This window comes from Eptesicus fuscus, chromosome 11 (genome assembly GCF_027574615.1).
Source record: "Eptesicus fuscus isolate TK198812 chromosome 11, DD_ASM_mEF_20220401, whole genome shotgun sequence".
Taxonomy (NCBI): Eukaryota; Metazoa; Chordata; class Mammalia; order Chiroptera; family Vespertilionidae; genus Eptesicus; species Eptesicus fuscus.
The window spans coordinates 44,800,091-44,817,592 of NC_072483.1; the positions used below are offsets into that span (position 1 = coordinate 44,800,091).

A 17,502-nucleotide genomic window follows, 5' to 3' on the forward strand; every position below is an offset into this window, starting at 1 on the left:
CAGGGAAAAGTTTTTTAATGGTTTTTTTAGTTACTTAAATATTAGCTAAAATATGTTTATATAATATTTAAACATGATATTCAAATATGAGGAAACATAAATAATAGCCAAACAATAGATTTTAAAAGTTCTAAATCTACATTCTTCTCTACTATCATCAAAGACCACAGATCATTAGTTAATCTTTTTAAAAATATATATATTTATTAATCTCATAGAGGAAGGGAGAGAAAGAAAAAGAGAAACATCAGTGATGAAAGAGAATCAATGATGGGCTGCCTCCTGCACGCCCCTACACTGGGGATCAAGCCTGTATCTCGGCATATGCCCTGACCAGACATCTAACTGTGACCTGGTTCATAGGTCAGTGCTCAATCACTGAGCCATGTGGGCCAGGTTCATTAGTTAATCTTTTAATAATGAACTTATGCGTATGTATATGTATGAGTGTTGAGTGTATTATATATGCTACTATATACACAATACATTATATATAATATATAACACAATGTATTACATAAATTGTGTATGTGTATTCTAACTGGAAATTTCTTTTTAATTGTGATTTCTTGAGAGTAGGAATCAAGTCTATTCGGAAATGTATAGCTCCCAATGTCTCATACTGGACAATACATATTGTTAATTCATTGGCTGATGCTTTATTTTTATCCCTTTCTAAAGGACTCAAATGAGGGAATTTTTTCTCAATATCACGTGGCTTTCTTTTCTATTTCATAATTTTTTTATCCCTGTTTGTTCTCTTTAATGCCATCACACCCTCCTCTGCTCAAAGAACTAAGTAGCATTTATTATTTTTATTCTTGAGCTTACTGTTATAAAAACCTCATTTTAAAATGTAATTTATTAATTAATTGTCAATTAGAGACAGCCTTTCCAGTGGCCTTTAAAATCTATTTCTTAAATTCTTACATTGACAGGAGTAATCCAAGTGAATGGGTCCTCAGGTCACTCTCTAATCTTCCAGAGGCCCTGGTCCTCACCACTGCCTGCCTGTTAGAATTACCTGGGAGGATTATTATTTTTAACTAGAGGCCCAGTACATGGGATTCGTGCACTGGTGGGGGGGGGTGTGGCCTGCGGGGATCGGCCTGCCGTTGTAGCAGCTGCTCATCCTGGTCAGCTGAGCGGCGCTCCCACTGTGGGAGCGCACTGACTACCAGGGGGCAGCTCCTGTGTTGCACGTCTGCCGCCTGGTGGTCAGTGTGTGTCATAGAGACTGGTCGACCGATCGTTCTGGTCGTTCTGCCATTCCGTTGCTGGGCTTTTATTATGTAAGATTGCATGTGAGGCAGTTTAATTTTCATGCTTTTAAAAATTTCAAAATGAGCTCATAAAAAATCATTTGGGCACCTATTGTTCTAGAGAAGCTATGCTTTCAGATGTGTCTCATAGTGTGATTGCTTGTAAGATTTTGTTTGAATATATTGAATATTCTCCTTTATTGCTCTATTTGCAATGTAGTCATTTTGTCAATAACTTCAATAATCTTTAAAGGAAAGTTTTATGGTGATGTAACTATTAATTATATTCTGATATCTCTGGCCCTACAGTATACTATTTTAATTATATTGCTGTACTGAAAAAAATGTATTAGTAGTAATATTGAACTTTCTTAAACCTCTTACTTTTGGAATACTACTTCCAAGCTCTATTTCCCTTTTTTTTAATGGGTAGTTTCTAAAGTTTGTTAGAAATTTTTCTTTTAAAAATTTGGCATTATATGTGAAGATGATATTTTATTGAGTTGTGTACACTTGAAACCTGTATGGTTTTGTGAACCAATGCCACCCAATCCTATCTAATAAAAGAGTAATATGCAAATTGACCATCATTCCAAGACACAAGATGGCCGCCTCCATGTGGACAAAGATGGCTGCCCCCATGAGGACACAAGATGGCTGCCACAAGATGGCCTGCATGGGAGGGCAGTTGTGGGCAGTTAGGGGTGACCAGGCCGGCAGAGGAGGGCAGTTGGGGTGGACCAGGCCAGCCAGGGAGAGCAGTTGCGGGGGAACCAGGCCTGCAGGGGGGGAGGCAGTTGGGAGGGACCAGGTCTGCAGTGGAGGACAGTTGAGGGGTACCCAGGCCTGCAGGGTAGGGCAGTTAGGGGGGCTAGGCTTGCAGGGGAGGGCAGTTATGGACGATCAGGCAAGCAAAAAAAGCAGTTAGGGGTGACTGGGCCAGTAGAGGAGGGCAGTTGGGGGAGACCAGGTCATAAGGGGAGGGCAGTTGGGGGAGGGGCCAGGCCTGCAGGGGAGGGCAGTTGGAGGGGACCAGGCCTGAAGTGTAGGGCAGTTGTGGGGGACCAGGCCTGCAGGGGAGGGCAGTTGTGGGGGACCCAGGCCTGCAGGGGAGGGCAGTTGGGGGAGGGGCCAGACCTGCAGGGGAGGGCAGTTGGGGGGGACTAGGCCTGCAGGGTAGGGCAGTTGGGGCGGACCAGTTGTGGGGGACCCAGGCCTGCAGGGGAGGGCATTTGGTGGGGGGGGGAACCAGGCCTGCAAGGTAGGGCAATTAGGGGTGACCAGGCCAGCAGAGGAGGGCTGTTGGGGGAGACCAGGCCTGCTGGGGAGGACAGTTGGGGGGGGCAGGACTGAAGGGGAGGGAAGTTATGGGTGACCCGGCCAGCAGGGGAGGGCAGTTGGGGGCAATCAGGATGGCCAGAGAGCAGTTAGGTGTCTATCAGGTAGGCAGGGGAGTGGTTAGGGGGTGATCAGGCTGGCAGGCAGAAGCACTTAGGCGCAATCAGGCAGAGGCAGGTGAGCAGTTGGGAGCCAGCAGTCCTGGATTGTGAGAGGGATGTCAGACTGCGGTTTAGGCCTGATCTGGTGGGATCGGGCCTAAATGGCAGTCGGACATCCCTCAAGGGGTCCCAGATTGGAGAGGGTGCAGGCTGGACTGAGGGACACCACCCCCGTGCATGAATTTCGTGCACCGGGCCTCTAGTAAATTAAATAAAAAATAATGATTAGTTAATTATATGAATAAATCTGTAAAATTACTGTCAACTTTCTTAATTATTTTTTAGATTTAGTTTTGATATTTACTCATATTAATGCTTTTAATTTTGAAAGCTGTATCCCTACAGAAGTAAAGATCCAAAATATAGGATTAAAATGAAATGTTAATAACTTTTTCATATCTAATATATTAATGACCACTGTAGTAGTTTTCAATACTCAAAGAACTTTTCAAAGCAGTTTAAAATTCTATAGCCAATATTTTAATATAACTCTTAAAATTTTTCTTCTAGAGAACACATGCACACATATAAATATTAAGATAAAATATACATAATAGAATAGTAATATATGAAACTGTAAGGATAGCAGTATTTTGGGTTCCTGAGACATCAAAACTTTTCAATTAAAATGATTAATCAACACCATAAAAATTTACAGGCAAATAAAATAACCTGATAATAATTTTATAATATATATAAATTATTTAACCAATACTACCATGTATTTATTGATTGCATGTTGCTGAGTGTTTTCCTGATTAGTAATTCATTTAATTTCCCTACAACATCTTTATTACATAATATTATGTATCAATTCTTACAGGTAAGAAAACTGAGTTCTGAAAATGTTAAAAAATAATAATAAATGAAAAAACAGATACATGCAGCTAATAAGTGATGGAGCTGTAGGTTGAACCAATATGTATTGATTTCAGTCTACAGGTTCTTAATCACACCACAAACCCACCACTTAGATATCACAGATAATCTTCCAAAAATAAGCATAAGCCATAAACAGATATTTATTATGATCAATATGTCTCATGACTTTTTCTATATTTTTGTTATTTTAATTTATGTACTCCATTCATATTATATTCTAATAGAGGCACGGTGCACGAATTCGTGCACAGGTGGGGTCCAGCTGGCCTGCCCGATCTGGTGGGCTGGCCTGGGGGAGCGGATGTGGGAGGTTGGCTGGCTGGCCCTGGCTCCTGGTAGAACTCCCGGTGGAACTCCTGGTTGAGGAGCCAATTTGCCTATTAGCCTTTTATTATATAGGATTTCTCTATATTGATGCACAAACTAGAAAAGAGTCTTATTTCTGTGTGCCTCTCTTTTTTCCCCATGATTTTGTCATGAAATTCTGGCTGCTTTCATATCCCTGAATTCCTTTATTATTATTATTATTATTATTATTATTATTATTATTTCTTTTTTTTTGGTCCCTGCTAGAATTGTGAGATTGCTAAAGGGCCTATTGGTCTCTCAGCCTCTCAGCTGTTTTCATCTGTCCAGCTTCTTGGCTTCCTGTCCTGAACTAAGAGTAGGCCAATGCCTGCAAGGAAAAGTAGTATGCAAAGTTTTGAGCTTACCTCAGAGAGTTATTTTTGTTCTCTCTCTCTTTCTGTCTTTGAGGTTTTTCTTTTCTATTTCTGGCTCTTTGGAAGCTCTAAGATGTTTTCAAATCAACACTTTAAAAAAAAAAATCTGACTTTGTTAGTTGCTTTTAGTGTCATTGGTCTGGTACAAGCTTTGCCGACTTGGCCAGAAATTGAAGGGTTTTCCAATTTATTAACTTGTTTTTATATTAAAATTTTGTCTGTATTTAGTTTACTAGCAAGTGAAAACCAACATTATATTAGCTGAATAAAAATAGCAGATACGCTTTGTTTATATGTTATAAAAAATAAAGTGTTAGCAGGATGGAATGCCATAGTTTATATTTCTTAACTACATTTTGTTGTTTGTTTCATAGAAGTATTTTACAAATAATAGAGACTCTTTCCAGAAAATGCACATAATTTTTAATTAAACTTCAATTATAGTTGACATACAATTATATTAGTTTCAGGAGTACAACTTATGATTAGACATTTATACTACTTACGTGGTTATAACCCCAGGAAATCTAGTACCCATCTGACATCATACGTATTTATTATGGTATCATGAATTTTACTCCCTATGTTGTAATTATATCCTGTGACTATTTTTATAACTGGCAATTTGTACATCTTAATCCTTTCTCTTTTTCCACCTGTCCCCCTGACCCTTGTTCCATGTGGCAACCATCGAACTGTTTTCTGTATTGATGAGTTGGTTTCTGTTTTGTTTGTTCATTTATTTTGTCTTTAGATTCCACATGTAAGTGAAATAATCAGGTATTTGTCTTTCTCTGTCTGACTTATTTCCCTTAGCATAGTCCATCTGTTTTGTCCCAAATGGTAAGATTTCATTGTTGTTGTTGTTTTATTTTACATAAAACATTTTTTCTTTATTGATTAAGGTATTACATATGTGTCCTTATCTCCCCATTACCTCCTCAGTCCTCCCACTCATGCCCTCACCCTCCAGATGTTTGAGTCCATTGGTTAGGCTTATATGCATGTATAGAAGTTCTTTGATTGATCTTTCCCCTACCTTCCCTCTAAGGTTTGATGGTCTGATTGATGCTTCTCTGTCTCTGGATCTGTTTTTGTTCATCAGTTTATGTTGTTCATTATATTCCACAAATGAGTGAGATCACGTGATATTTATCTTTCTCTGACTGACTTATTTTGCTTACCATAATGCTTGCCAGTTCCATCCATGCTGTTGCAAATGGTTAAGAATTCCTTCTTTTTTACTGCAGCATAGTATCCCATTGTTTAGATGTACCACAGTTTTTTAATCCACTCTGCTGGTGGGAACTTAGCTGTTTCCCAATCTTAGCTACGGTAAATTGTGCTGCTGGTTATGTCATATTCCATTGTATATATGTACCACATCTTCTTTATCTATTTGTATATTTATGGGTATTTAGATTATTACTAAATCTTAGTTATTATAAATAATGCTGCAATAAACATAGGGGTACATGTGTCTTTTCAAATTAGTGTTTTGGATATCTTCAGATAGATACCCAAAAGTGGGATTGTTGTGTCATATGGAGTTCTTTTTTTAATGTTTTAAGGAACTTTCATACTGTATTCCATAGTGGTTGCACCAATTTATAATCCTTTTTGACGTATTCTCACCAACACTAATTTGTTGATTTATTGATGCCAGTTATTCTGGCATGTTTGAGGTGATATCTCATTTTGGTTTTAATTTACATTCCCTGATGATTAGTGGTGTTGATCATCTTTTCATATGTCTGTTCGCCATTTATACATCATCTTTGGAGAAATGTCTGTTCAGGTCTTCTGCCCATTTGAAAAAAATATTTATTATTGAAAGTATTACATATATCCTCTTTTTCTCCCATTGACCCCTTCTAGCCCACCCCCACCTCCCAGGCCTTCACCACCCTATTGTCTGTGTCCATGGGTTATACACATATGGATACAAGTTCTTTGGTTGATATCTTTCCACCCACCCTGCCTTCCCTCTGAGATTCAATAGTCTGTCCCATGCTTCTCTGTCTCTGGATCTATTTTGTTCATCAGTTTATTTTGTTCATTAGATTCCACATATGAGTGAGATCATGTGATACTTTGCCCATTTTTTAATTGGATTGTTTTTTGGTGTTAAGATCTATGACTTCTTTATATATTTTATATATTAAACCCTTATCAGATGTATCATTAGTGACTATCATTTCCCATTTAGTAGATTGTCTTTTCATTGTGTTTATAGTTTTCTTCACTGTACAAAAACTCTAGTTTGATGTAGTCCCATTTGTTTATTTTTTTCTCTTGTTTCCCCCAAATGCACATAATGTAACTTTACTCTTTCCTTAGTTCACAATCTGTTAAAATGCTTTCATGAAACCTAAATGTATTATCTCTGTGTTCATCTATTGAAAATACTTAGCACAGGGATTATCTTTTCACATCCATAGTAAAGAAAACTAGGATGTTTAAATTGGTTTTTCCATTTTTATCTGGCATTTCTGCTGGACATTTTCTTACTTTCTTCTTTTTTTTTTTTAAACACTCATTCTTTTTAATGTGCCAATTCATTTTTAAAGAAGAGAGAATCTAAATTAAAAAGACAAATGAAAAGGGATAGTGTGATATAAAGTAAAACTAGCAATGGAAATTTTATGCTAGAAAGTTTCCTGCTGGGATCCCCTAATGAACATAGTGGTCTTCGTTTTGCTTCAGCTACAGCTGCTATTTACAAGATGAAGGATTTAAGACTTCACATTCCCTCAGGCTTTGATTTGTAAGAAACTAACTCAGAAGTGAAGTTTGGATGCTGGCTGAGTTGCCACACAAATCATGGATATATGTAACATTTCTTCAACTTCAACACTTGAAATTTTAACAGCATCTGTCTTCTCTAGTACTATTCACTTTGAAAGCCAGTTGCCGATTTACTTGATTTTTTTGCTTTCATTTACTTCCTAATGTGACTAGTGATGGAGTAATAGCCACAAATCTAGACTGTTGTTTTGAGGTAGAAGCTACCTTTTAGCTTTTACATACAGCAAAGCATACACCAATGACATAAATGGGATTTCAGCTGTGATTCGATCTAAAACTGCAAGTGTCTTCAGACTATGTATTTATCACAGATTTACATGTGCTCATATGAAATCTGTGAACACAGGGGCTCTGATTAATACACGGTTGAAAAATTTAAGCAATATCAACACAGTTAGCTCCATTGCTTATCTATTTTGTTATCCAAGAGAAACCAAAGTGATAAATTTAGAGTATACAACATGGATTGTATACCTGAGAAGCCACTATAAGATAAAATGATGTAAATCAAATGTTATTTTGGTGTAGAATTGCTGAAATGAGGCTACACACAGGATCTGATGGCACCAAACAGGGAGTGCTAGAGAGAGCAGTCTAAAGGAAGAGAAGTCATAGGATTGCCTTCTACAAATCGATCATACTACCAAAGAGAAAATATTGGGAAACTGAGAGAATTGAACCAAAGATAAGAATCTGGTAAAAGCAAGTTATTAGTAGAACCAGAGGTTTATGTAAAGGATGAAATAGAAAAGAAGGAAATAGCAACAAACAGATGTAAGTGGAAAAGTAGAATGGGTCAACTGATACTGTGAATAGAGAGCATCTTCCTGAACATTTCTTGTATAATTGTGTGGCTTATTGTTGCACAGAGAGGAAGAGGCTTGAAGGAAATGCACAGGGCCATTGAAATGGCACTCTGTTGTCTACCATAATGAGTTCAAACATTCTATCCTGGAATTCAAACAACCCCCGCGTATACATGTGGGAACCATGCCAGAGGCTCCTGATAGTCCAGGCCAATTCAAGCACAGATGCCTTGTTGTCAATACGCCAGACTGTCCAAGGCCACTCTGCACCTAGGCTAAGATACCATACACAGCTGCAAGGCCTTAGCCATCTCACGGTACGCTGTGCCTTGCTGTAGCCAATGTGATTGATGTCACTGTTGGCAACTAGCCTTCCTTATCTCTGGAGTAATATACAGATTACTGACCCGGAAGTGTGAAGAAGGAGAGGCGGTAGGCACAGAGAAGGTAGCTCCTATGTGTGCAGGAAGTAGAAGAGCTCAGACGGAGCTGAGAGCTGATACTGCTACGATGTAAGGCTAAGAGCTCATAGAGAGCTCCAATTTAGCTACCAGGTTCACCAGCCAGGGTGCTGAGAGAGAAGTTAGGAGGTAGTTACTATGTGAGGCTACCATGATCAGCCAGTGTGCTGGGCAGGGGAGACAGGAGAAGCTGCTGAGCCAGAGGGGCTAGAGAAGCTGCTGAAGCAGAGAGTTTAGGTTCTGCTACAATGTGAGGTGGTTAGTCTAGGGGATAGTGTGCAGCTGCTCAGATAATAGCTGTGGGTACAGAGACTGCTACTACTGTGTAAGAAAGATATGTATTTACCAGCCAGTGTACGGCTGCCTGCCTGTATGGACTTTGCTTTAAAGAACTGTTTTGTCTGACAGCAATATGACCATTGGCTTCTGCAATAAAGACTCATTCTTATATACCCTCTCATGGCTTCTCTGCCTAAGACACGGCTTCTCTGCCTAAGACACGGCTTCTCTGTCTAAGACACAGCATCCAAGGAGAACCAGCCCTAGGCAGAGGGGCAAGGATCCAACACCTGTAACTAGTGAGCAGAAGATAAAGGAGGAACTTGGACTAAGTTCCCAACAGTTAGTACAGTGGGCAGGGTTCGAGAAGGACCTGCCCTGACGTAGTTGGGAAGAATTTAGAAGAATATATGGACTCAGAGCAGCTCAGAGCAGCAATGCTGAGCAGGGCTCCTGCTGGTTCTGACAATACACAAAGTTCTTGTTTTTCTAAATTCTCACAATTCCTCCTCAGGCAATCTAAGCATCAACTAAACTGCACTACTGTGTTCAGGGAAAACACCCAATGTCTACTCTTAGATCCCCTTCATCCTCATATGTGCAGGACCAAGACCTCCTTTAAATCCCAATCCTGCATCTCTTCCACCAGCTAGTATGAGAACTTCATGAAGCCTTCTGTATCTCACACTAGCCAGAACAATCCATTAGGTCCTAGTACTTATAAGACACTTGTGTTTCTGCACACTTGTTCTTTTCTAAATTGCCTTACCATTAATAGTATGTTACTTCCTTTAACTCATTGTAAGTTCTTTTATAACAGACACCATGGATTATACATTTTGCAGTGTGCACAGTACTTATAAAAATAACTTGAATATAGTAGACTCTAAAAAAATCAATTTTCAACAAATGAATTAATGGAGAATGAAATCAAGTGAAAATAATAAAATATTTTATTATGGGTTTTAAAAGTTTATATATATGTTTTACATTCACTACTATAATTTTCTTCTTTCATATAACATTTTTTAAAAGTATCCATTTTTAAAAGAAAGCTTATATCAAAAATACCATATGATTTTACTTACATGTGAAATCTAAAGAATAATATAACAACAACAACAACAAAAAAGAGAAACAGACCCATAGATACAGAGAATCAACTAATGGTTGCCAAATGGGAGGAGCATTTGGGGGACTAGGTAAAAAAAGGTGAAGGGATTAAGAAATACAAATTGATAATCACAAAATAGTCATAGGAATATAAAGTACCACACAGGAAACATAGTCAATGGTGTTATAATAACTATGTATGGTGCCAGGTGGGTAATGGAAATATTGGGGGAACAGTTGGTAAAGCATATGATTGTCTAACCACTATGTTGTATACCTTAAACTAATCCTATGTAATAAAAGGCTAATATGCTAAGTGTCAGGTTGCCCGGTTGGCCATTCAACCAATCAAAGCGTAATATGCTAATTATATGCTAAGGCTGCTCAACCATTCGCTATGACGTGCATTGACTGCCAGGGGGCAGACGCTCCAACTGGTAGGTTAGCTTGCTGCTGGATTCCGACCAATCAGGACTGAGCGAGAGGGGCCGGACATGCCCTAGAGCCCTCCCCAGCTGGCCAATCTCCCGCGTCCCTCCTTGGCCCCGATTGTGCACTGGTGGGGTCCCTCAGACTGGCCTTTGCCCTCTCTCAATCCAGGCTGAGGGACCCTTCCCCTCCCAACGAATGCATGAATTTCATGCACTGGGCCTCTAGTACAAAATAATATCAAATGTAAGCTATAATTAAAAATTAAATTAAATTTAAGGAAAAAGAAAGAAAACAGCCCTAACTGGTTTGGCTCAGTGGATAGAGCATCAGCCTGTGGACTGAAGGGAACCAGGTTCAATTCTGATCAAGGGCACATGCCTGAGTTGCAGGCTCAATCCCCAGTGTGGGGCGTGCAGGAGGCAGCTGATCAATGATTCTCTCTCATCATTGATGTTTCTATCTTTCTCTCCCTCTCTTCCTCTCTGAAATCAATAAAAATATATTTTGAAAAATAAACAAGTCAATATAGCAAAATGTTAATCCAAATAAATCATGGTGTTATTTAGTATGTTATATTATAATTTATATTTACCTGTTTGGTCAAAATACTTCATGATGAAATATTTTTAAATACACATAAAGTTGGTCTACTTAAGAAACTTTGGCAAGCACCCTTGAAGAAATTTTTAGTGACGGCCATCTGAATCATTGAGTAAATTATATAGTCTTTATCTAACTATAAACTTGCCTTTAGTAAGCAAATGGTGATGTTAAATATGAAACTGAACTATCCAGTCACAATTTATTTCTTGGAAAGTTGCCATTGTAGCATTACTATGAAGGGACTTTATCAATTTCTTTTCCTTTTGAGATAAAAACTTTGGGGTTTTTATTTTACTACTCAGAAATGAAAACTATAATCTACATTAATAAAAGAGTAAGATGCAAATTGACTGCACCTTCGTGACACCCACCAGCCAATCAGGAGTGAGTATGCAAATTAACCCAACAAAGATGGAGGGTTAATTTGCATGCACAGGTGCAGAACGGCTGAGGGCGTTTCGCACCACCCCAGCCACTCTGGGCCTCTGGGCAGTGTGGGAAGGCAGAAAGGTGGCTCCAGGCCTGAGTAAAAAGGCAGCTCTGGCTGGAGTGAAGGTAGTGCTGGCAGCCAGGGGAAGGAAGGCCCATTCTTGCACGAATCTTTGTGCATCGGGCCTCTAGTGACTACTATAAGCTAAGATTATAAAAGCACTTCAGAAAAAAATATAACCAAGACATACACTCCACCATCAAGGACATTACTTTCTAGTAGGGGAAATAAACAAATTGCAGCACATTGTGATGAAGTTCATCTCAAAATAGACTTGGAGAGTTAATGCTTTAGTTCTTCTTTCATATAAATGAGAACATTAAAGCCTAAGGGACTGCTATTTATACTCTACAACAAAATTACTAATGTTTAGAGTTTGTTTTATATTAAATTATACTTACTATAAAGACATTTATATGGGCAATTTTTAAACACAGCAGGGTTAGTAACTATAAAGTCTGTCTAATCCAACTAAAATCTACTAGTTTCTGATGTTTCATTTTATTTAATGTATTGCCCTTGCCTTAAAAGCATGATACATTATGGGGTAAAAATGAATATAGTTTTTATACCATTGATTTACTGTGTTATATAGTGGTTTACTCTACACCTGATCCTATCCAAAAGTACAAGAAAAGATCATATTTGATTTAAAATATCTATGATTTCCTTCTATGAAGCTACATAATAATACTTCTTTAATTCATTAGAAAGATGATTCATTTATTTATGGCTTATAGACCAGACAGGAAATTTTAATATATTGGGACAGATGCAGAGGAGTCACATATACCATTATAGAATAAAATAAGCACTCTGATCAAAAAGCCATTCTTAAATAATTGATAGTGAAACACTAAGCATTGTTTTGTGAGGTCTGAATGTCAAAATCATTATTTCTACTCTGACACCCAAATAACCTGACTACCAGAGGTAAAATATTATGTGGAGATCATCTTCTTAAAAGACCTCATCTAAATTTTTATTTTTTATTTTAATCCCAGTTTATTAAATTACATCTATGTGTCCCAAAATAAGACGAAATTTTCTTTTGATACTACATTGGTCCTTATATTTAAACATTGAGATCCTGTGCAGAACTTCCAGACCAGGCAGGGAAGTTAATGAGTGGTTCAGAAAGATGCTACTCATGATGTTTCTACTCTAGTGGAATTCTCCCTCACCTTTCCTCTATCTCCTGTCTTCGTCAATCATTATTGTCTTTATATTATCAGAATTTTTTCATGCAAATGCATGAATTCTCTCTTTCATTTTCTAATTTTTTTCCAAATCTTTCCCCCTACTCTGTAGATATAACTAAAAGAATCCATGTCTACAATGTAATGCAGGGCACATGGAAAGATTAAAAACACTGGTGGTTATTTACTTTTATGACTATGTTTACATGTGTGTTCATGTATATGTGTACAATGTTGTATATTTAATATAAATTATTTTTCTTCATTTGACAAACTATGACGTTTAATTGTGTTTTAATATCATTTAACATTTGAGTCTTATTGGTATGATTTAAAATAGCCAGCCCATAGGTGGACAGGACCAAATAGACTGTTTTATTAATCCCTCTATATAAGCATCTTACACAGAGCTAACTATAAAATGAGTATCTAATAAAAAGTGGCCTGAGGCCCTGGCCGGTGACTCAGTTGGTTGGAGCATTGTCTCCTACACCAAAAAGGCTGCAGGTTCAATCCCAGGGCAGGGTGCATATAGGAAGCATAAATTTGATGTTTCTTTCTCACATCAATGTTTCTCTCCTTTCCTCTCTCTCTAAAATCAGTAAACATATACTCCGGTGAGGATAAAATAAAGTGAGATGATATGTCAGAAAATCAAGTCCTACATTCTGTTCTTAGATATAAACCTGACTATTGTTATATGCAATGGGAAGAAAAGGAACACATTCTGTGCCCAAACACTTTCTTCCTTCGTTATGTAGTGGTAGTTCATACCAGTTTTGATAATTTATCATGTTTAATTCTAAGTAATTCTGTATGGTACTAGGATCATTAAACATTTAATTTGAAACTTCCAATTACTGACCTTTGACATCTTACATTCCTCTTAATTCTCAAAATATCAAACAAAAAAAGTACATTGCTTGACATGTTCATTATAATAACAATTTGAAAAAGTCAAATGTTCTTGGTAAGGAGTGGGCTGTGCAAAGAGATGCTTAAAGTTATTACATTTTTAATAGTTTACTGAAATCGTATTTTAGGGAAATGATATATATTATGGCTTAAGAGTTGCCTTGTTTTTGCCCTTGAGATTTTCCTACACATATTGAGAATATAATTGCAGTAGTTTTCATAATTAAAGTTGACAAACTAAAATTTATTAATCATATAACCTCTTAATATTTGATCTGATGGCTAGCCCAATATGTTGCATTGACTGCCTTAAAAACTTTACTAGTATATTTTTATCAATTTTAATTTAAAAAATGTAAAATATTCAGAGAACTATTCCTACTACACCTTTATTTTCAGCAGAGTTGATTTTTTTACATCAACTACAATACATGCTTTGCAGTTTTTTCATTGTTAATAATCTGTTCTTTGATAGCAGACACTTAACATTTTTGCTCAAGGCTTTAGAAAAAATAGTTACTAGATAACAAAACTGACACACTAGTGATCAACATGTGTTCTGAGGTCAAAGGGATCAAGATCAGGTTTTAACCTAATGTTAATAGTGTATGTAATTTTTCAGAGTTTACTGAAAAATCTGTATTTCTCTCTCTCTGTCTCTGTCTCTCTCTGCCTCCCTCTTTCCTTCCTTCCCTCCCAATCTATGTACTCATAGAACCTCAAAGATGCTACTGGTATTTGGACTTATCTTCCCCAATTAAAATAGATTATTTTCTACCTTGATACGTTAGTTAGTTTTTATTACATGAAAAGTCACTTCAAAACTTATTATTTAGCTCACAATTCATGGGCCAAAATAGTTATCTGACCCAGCTATGGAGTTTTTCTCACGTTTGAACTCAGCTAGACTCACTAATGCATCTGCAGTCATGAAAGTAAACTAGTTAGGGTAAAATCAGAAACTCATTCAAACTTCATATACTTCTATTTTTATGTTCTTTTTATTGTACCTTAGTATTCTGTAAAACTTTGAAACTGCCTCTGAATAAAAAGTGAAAAATAAAGAAGATAGTGAAAGGAAAGAAAATACAATTCAAGAACATCAGATGTGGAGTAACTCAGTCCAACTACTTCTCTCTGCCTAGTGCTCATTCTTCTAGTGTTAAAACGTTGTCGCTTTGTGTGTTTATTTCAATAAAATAGGCAATCCTTATAAGAAGGAATTTTTCATCTAGAATATTGTATGGATCACTTCATATAATAAAATTATAATCTATAAATTCTATACTATAGGCATAAATATGAGAAAATGTATGTTTCATTTGCTGGAGATCATCAGAAATATGTCTTTCTCATCAATGACTATAAATATATGCCTTGTCTTAATCAGTCGGGGATGCTTTAACAATGTACCATAGACCGGTGTCTTACAAGAAACCGAAATTGATTTCACATAGCTCTGCAGGCTGGAAGTCCAAGATCAGGGTGTCAGCACAGTCAAGTTCTGATTAGAGTCCTCTTCAGGTTTCTAATTGCCAACATTTCTTGTATCCTCACACGGCAGAAATAGGGCAAGAGAGCTCTGTGGGGTCCCTTTTATAAGAGCACTAATCCCAATCAATAGGGCTCAGCATTCCTGAGCAAACCACCTCCCAACCACCACCTAACACCATCACACTGGAGGATAGGATTTCTATAAATTAATTCAGTCCATTGCACCCCTCCTAACTGAAAATAAGAAATGACAATATAGCATCATCTCTGAATATGCTTATTTTTTATTGCTTAAAGTATTATATATGTTTCCTTTTTCCCCAATTGACCCCACACCCACCACTCCCACCCCCAGGACAAGCCCCCACCACCACAGTGTCTGTGTCCATCGGTTATGCTAATATGCATGCTTACAAGTCCTCTGATTGATCTCTTACCCCCCCCCCCACCTCCCCTGCCTGCCTTCTCTCTAAGGTTGGACTGTCTGTTAAGTGTTTTTTAGTCTTTAGATCTATTTTTGTTCATCAGTTTATGTTGTTCATTATATCCCACATATGAGTGAGATCATGTGATATTTATCTTTTTCTGACTGGCTTATTTCGCTTAACATAATAGGGTATTCTCCAGGTCCATCCATGCTGTTGCAATATGCTATTTTACCTAATATCCAAAAATACAGGTTAAAGAATAGATGTATAATACTAGCCTAATATAGTAAAAAATATATATTGGGAGAAAAAGGAATGTTTTGTTTTGTTTTTTTTAAATAAACAGCCCCAGCCAATTTTGCTCAGTGGCTAGAGCATCAGCTTACAGACTGGAGGATCCCTGGTTCAATTCCGGTCAAGGGCACATGCCTGGGTTGTTGGCTCGATCCCCAGTAAGGGGCATGCAGGAGGCAGCCAATCAGTGATTCTCTCTCATCAATAATTCTCTCTCATCATTAATGTTTCTATCTCTCTCTTCCTCTCTGAAATCAATAAAAATACATTAAAAATAAATAAATAAACAAAAGTGACTGATATAATATAAAATTTACAACCTGGCCTCAGAGTAGATTGTTATTTTCTTCATGTATCTATTTTTAGGGTGATAGAATAAAGTTTTATCTGGTATCTTAGACTTTAAACTCTAGGACTCAATTTTATATGAAGTTCATTAATATACTAAACATTTGCAAAGTTAAATAAGTACCAATTTCATAAGTATGTGGTGTACCACAGGCCTTTCTTCATAATTACACCACGTTCATTGAATACCTTCTATTTCATCTTAATTTATTTCCTTCCTTACTAATTTTGAAAAGTTAATATGTTCTTTGATAAGTATATAATGAAAATTAAGCCAGTTCTCCTTAGAGAGAGCACAAACTTTATCTGGATTAGAGCATTTTAATATGAAAAGTAAACAACAGCTAAGGTGGCATTTACTGAGGAAATTGAGTACATTCAGAGGTGCTTTCGAGGCATGAACTTCCAAGTCTTTAGGGGAAAATAAAGTTGAGTATTCCTCTCCTCTCCTGCTAGAAGTCTGAAATTGTAAAATCAATTTCAGCACATAAATATGAAATTATATTTTTATGGATACATTTCTGCTGATTGATTTAACTGGTTATTTGTTTATTTCTGCATTCTATCTCTCTATGTATTGAAAGTCTCAACACATTCCTCTAGTTATTAAAAGTTCCTCGGTTCAAATTCATAGCAAGAAATGTGAAGGTTCCTTCTAAATAAATACTAGAAATTTCCAGTTTATGTAAACTCTGTTTTCTTTATATTTTCATATCCTTTAGGCCTTCGCCAGGAGGTATGATGGACTGATTATTAATGTAGTCTCCAGTCCTAATCACTCTGCTCATAATCACATGATACCTTTGTGATCTTGGGGAAATTGCTTAACTTGGCTGAATGTTTCTTTCCTCAGCTATAAAATAGGAACAAGGCTAACCTTCATATATATTTTATTTCTTTAGTAGAGCAAAATAATGTAGGTGTAAAGGGCCCTTGTTGGCTAATTGAACTAGATACACTGGTTAATGCAGACAGCTCCTTCATATCCTCCTTTCCTCCAAGTCTGTTTTCATTCTCTTACTAGGGAAAAGGCTTTGGTTGCAAAATTGAGAAAGTGGAATTGGGGATGGGTTGAAAGTACTTAGTGGCAATTACACCTGCGTGAACAAATGAATGGGATATGACACCAACCAAGCTCCTTGCAGTGGATTTGTCCTCCTATAATTAGAGGAATGAAAGACAAAAATTGATGTAATTTCTTGGAAACTTGCTTAACCATGTGCCGTTTAACCTCTCCATTGGCATTCCCATTTGTGAAATGGTGATGATAATAGTACTTTTTCATAGAGGTGTTGGTGTATCAAATAAAATTGTGGGCAAAAAATAAAGTGCTTGATCAATGACTATTATTATTATTATTATTATTATCTATCAGACTCTATATAAGCTGACCTGTTTCAGGACCCAAATAACAAACTTGGAAAATAATTGGGTAGGAGGCCATTTTTCCAAACTATGCTCTTATAT

At 37.1% G+C, this 17,502-nt stretch overlaps 1 protein-coding gene across 2 annotated transcripts in view; it reads left to right on the plus strand.

The window, feature by feature from the left end:
• The window catches only part of XIRP2 (xin actin binding repeat containing 2), a 266,144-nt gene that overhangs the window by 94,011 nt on the left and 154,631 nt on the right, over positions 1-17,502 (plus strand). The window lies entirely within an intron of this gene.